General features: G+C 38.8%; 1 protein-coding gene across 2 annotated transcripts in view; it reads right to left on the reverse strand.

Moving 5' to 3' along the window:
• LOC136836096 (leucine-rich repeat-containing protein 15-like) overlaps positions 1–5,000 on the reverse strand; it is a 372,814-nt gene that overhangs the window by 362,374 nt on the left and 5,440 nt on the right. The gene's annotated exons all lie outside the window — the stretch shown is intronic.

Below are 5,000 nucleotides of genomic sequence, written 5' to 3' on the forward strand. Positions count from 1 at the left end.
GTGTTCTTTACAAACAATAATTTTTAGAGGTTTTATTATAAATAATTTTAGTGTTTCATTAATAGTAATTTTAGCGTTTTAATTTAAATAGTAATTTTAGCATTATCAAATAAAGAGTATTTTCATTGATTTGTGTGTATATAGTAATTTTAATGTTTTTCATAAATAGTAATTTTCCTGTCAGTGAGTAAATATCCTTTACTGACACTAAAACGCATAAATGCTTAGCTCATTGTCATTAAAGAAACAGAAATTTTTTTTCCTAACTTTAAAATGGAAACAAAATGCGTTCTCATGATCAAAACTTACAGCTGTGCAGATGCTATTCCCACCAAATAAAAATACCTTTTAATATTCTTCTACCTTCGTAATCGCATCGAGAATGCATAAGAAAACTGAGGAGCTCTCTTACATGACAAAACATACACGTAGCCCCACCATATTCGCCAATCAAAACTTACCCATAATGCAAAGAAAACACAATAAACGCTTTTACAGCCGAACAGGACATTCAGACGAAAAAACCTCAGCGAATCTGGCCATATAGGAGTGACTCGGGTCGAACCTGACGCAATGAAAATAATAATAAATGACTTTACGGCTCTGCCACGGCGTCTGGAAACACCTAAACACGCTGGATATTAGGCGAGTCACAAAATTTAGAATCTGACGCAAAGACAACATAATAAATACCTGTACGACTAAACAGAATATTTACGAAAACATAAAACCAACACCAGCCTAGACAGGCGCCGACCAAAGCCCCCATAAGCGAGATAAAAGCCAAGGAGTGCCCGGACGGACACGAGTGCCCGTGCTCCCCCCCCCCCGGCCCGCTTCCCAAATCCCGTGCCTAAAATTGGCCGCGTGGAATTGTTTAATACCCGCCTGTCGCCGGGCGTCCAAATGGATGGGCGTTGGGGGAGGAGGGATTCGGATCTCTCTAATGCACAACACGACTGATTGCTCTGTGATGACGCCGGCAACCTTCACATCTTAATATTCATGCGTTCACCTCTACTCTCCTTTAGTTCCTGGCGTCGCCTGCGTGCCCTCCTGTGCCCCTGGAAACGGGCATTAGTGCATGCCCCCGCCCTCGCTCTCTTCCGTCTGGGATAGAACAGAATTTACAATTCAGGTCGAAGGCCAAGTGCTGGGATCTTTGATGAAGTCATTCAGCGTCGAATGGAAAATTGAGAGTAGATGGCTACAAAGGTGTAACGGGAGGAAACCTCGCAGTTGCACTATGAAACATTGTTAGAAGAGGGTTGAGGAAAGTAGGATGGAAGAAAGAGAATAGGAGTGGAGGTACAGTAAAAGGAATGAGAGGGGTAGCAGCTAGGGGCCTAAGGAACCTTAAGGAATGCCTACAGTGCACCACGTGAGGTGCACTGACGGCAATACCCCGCCTTAAGGGGTCTCTTCCTTCTAGGAAGAGGGCTCGATATCCCAGAATAAGTAGGGAGGTTCTCACCTCCTTCCTGAGTCACCGCCCAAAAATGGGTATAAAGTGCCCACCTTCCGTCCTGCGTCGCCAGGACACCTGCCCTGAAAATGGGCATGGGTATGCCAACTTCCCTAGTGTCGCAGCTCGCCCTAAAAAAGGATAGAAAGGTGCCCACCTTCTGTCCCGCGTCGCCAGGACACCTGCCCTGAAAATGGGTATGGGGGGATGCCAACTTCCCTACTGTCGCAGCTCGCATCCAAAAATGGGTGAAAAAGTGACCACCTTCCTCCCGCGTCGCCATCAAAAAATGGGCATAAAGTGCCCACCTTCTGTTCTGCGTCGCCAGAGCTCCTGCCCTGAAAACGGCCATGGGAATACCCACTTTCCTACCGTCGCAGCTCGTCCTCAAAAAAAAAAAAAAAAAGGGGGTAAAATGGTGCCCACACTTTCCTTCCTGCGTCGCGCCCGGCGTCCGTCTAAAAATGGGCACAGAGAACGCTCCTTACTGTGAGTCACTGACGCCAAGTTGGAGCAAGGGGGCGGAGGAGAGGTGGAGGAGGGTGGGGAGGGGGGAGGAGAAAAGGGGAGGGGAAGATAATATTTCGCTCAGGCTTATAGTGCTTTCCAGGGTATCTGCCACAATGATGGGCGGAGGTTTAAAAGTTTCGGCTCCATCAGGGTGAGTCAGATTGTGAATCCCGCAAAAAAAAGAAGAAAAATAAATAAAAATAAAATATTAAAAAAAGGGACCCCTCAGGGAGAATTTGAGATCCGCAATAAAAACTCGATTCGTTTTGTGCTAATATGGTGGACAAAGATAAAACTTCGTTTAAAATGAAAAAAAGGCAAACCAGAAATAATATACTGCGCCAAAAAATACCTGTTAATCTTTAAAACACTACAGGAACTTTAAACACTACGGGACGAGTTAAATAAATTACATCCTGATATTACCCCCTAACAAAAATAATTCATGAACATTATGGCCAAAGAGGAATTAAAAAAAAATAGATAAAAACAGAATAAAAAAAGGGCAGACCAACATGAACACTAAAAAAGGAAACAGCGCAAGTGACGGTAGACATTCAAAACGCAAAATAATATTTAGCAAATAATTGTTCCGTGTCAACACTTATTCCATAATGGCACAAAATTCTGGAACAATTTTGAAAAATACGCATTTTGAAAAATGCGTATTCTGAAAAATACGTATTTTGAAAAATGCGTATTTTTCAAAATTACGCATCGAAGTGTTAAAAAGAATGAAAAATATATTTAAAAAACTTAGAACGTGGACGATAACATGACATAACTGTTAGATAACAGCCAAAAGAATGAAAAATATATTTAAAAAACTTAGAACGTTGAGGATAACATGACATAACTGTTAGATAACAGCCCTCGATATCTTTGTAAGATTTGATGCTTGCCCAAAGGACTCATAAACAGTAAGTCTTTCAGTAAGATTTTGGCAGGCTAACTGATCCAGTCTTCACTTACAGAATAAATTGCAGATTTCTTGGGCACTTCTCAGTAATGCATACCTAACCTGCCAAGCGTCACTTGTGGCTGAAGGGTATCAATGAATGACCTATAATGTACTGAGCAAAAATGCACTCAAGGTGAAGGGTATATTCAATAGTGGAATTGTGGAAATGGCATATAGCTAATCCGTGGATACTGAAGAAGAACACAGGGTATGTACAAGTGAAAACAGCTTTATTTCTGTGGAATTTATTTTTCAATTTGACATTTCAGCTTTGAATTCTTGTGAGCTTTTAAAAATTCTTGGGAATTTTATAAAAAATATTCTTAAAATAGGTAGAAACCAATGAATTATTCATACCTTTCTCCATTACAAGCACCTAATCACCACATATTGTAGAGGGCAATCTCTACAAAAATCACAGTATTTGTCTAATCTCTACAAAAATCACAGTATTTATCTTAGCTTCCATTGGAAGAAAAATAAAATGAAAACCGGTTTTCAAAACGACATGACATCCGGACACAAAACCTAGAAAAAACCGACTGGGCAAACCAACACCCCCCTTTTTTTTTTTTTTGGTAGGGGGGTGGTTTCTGTCACCTTGTACACATACCTATGTTCGTGCAAGGTTATGGAGTCCACAGTCACGGTCCCCCGGATTTTACAGTCACAGTTCAGAGTCCGAAAACTGTTAAGCTACAATTTTCGCCTGAGAGCCGACGACCTTGCAAACTGTAATGCACTGCAACAAACTCCTACTGAAAAGTGGCATACAACGACCGTTTTGCAACTGGCTATGTGCAGTCGTTCGGGGACAGATGAGGGACAGAACCACACACACACACACACACACACACACACACACACACACACACAAACATAAGATATAGCTCAACTAGAATAAGCTCTTGAATAGAGTTCATAAACACGCGCTATAAAATTTAGATTTTCTATACATCCGTGTTCCTTAATCCTCCGTCTGTGGGAGATACGTCAACATGAAAAATGGCCCCAAGCTTTAAAAGGAATAGATATCCCCTTGCTTCAAACTGAATCTCTATTATGTGTCCAAGCGCCACACAAATAAACTGGAATACGCTTAACATAGGTTTCTTTATGTTTATTTCCAAATGGAAAAGATATCTGAAATAGGACTCTGTATACATTTATAAATCTTCTACTTTGGAACACCGAATAAAAAATTATCCTCGATTCGTGTCCCAGGTGTCTTTCAAACGCAAAATTATTATTATTATTATTATTATTTATTCAGATGAAGAATCCTATTCATATGGAACAAGCCCACCAAAGGGGCCACTGACTTGAAATTCCAGCTTCCAACGAAAATTATTATTATTATTATTATTATTATTGTTATTATTATTATTATTATTATTATTATTATTATTATTATTATTATTATTATTATTATTCAGATGATGAATGCTATTCATACGGAACAAGCCACAGAGGCCACTGACTTGAAATTCAAGCTTCCAGCGAAAATTATTATTATTATTATTATTATTATTATTATTATTATTATTATTATTATTATTATTATTATTCACATGACGAACCCTATTCATATGGAACAAGCCCACCAAAGGGGCCACTGACTTGAAATTCAAGCTTCCAACGAAAATGATGATGATGATGATGGTTATTATTATTATTATTATTATTATTATTATTATTATTATTATTATTATTATTATTATCACTTATTCAGATGATGAACCCTATTCATATGGAACAAGCCCACCAAAGGGCCACTGACTTGAAATTCAAGCTTCCAACGAAAATGATGATGATGATGATGGTTATTATTATTATTATTATTATTATTATTATTATTATTATTATTATTATCACTTATTCAGATGATGAACCCTATTCATATGGAACAAGCCCACCAAAGGGGCCACTGACTTGAAATTCAAGCTTCCAAAGAATATGGTATTCATTTGAAAGAAGCAACATTAGGTAACAGGAAAGACAGAAAAGACAGATCAGTTACTAAAAAAGAAAAAGTGAATTACCAAACGGATAAATAAATAGACA

Source organism: Macrobrachium rosenbergii, chromosome 56 (genome assembly GCF_040412425.1).
Source record: "Macrobrachium rosenbergii isolate ZJJX-2024 chromosome 56, ASM4041242v1, whole genome shotgun sequence".
Taxonomy (NCBI): Eukaryota; Metazoa; Arthropoda; class Malacostraca; order Decapoda; family Palaemonidae; genus Macrobrachium; species Macrobrachium rosenbergii.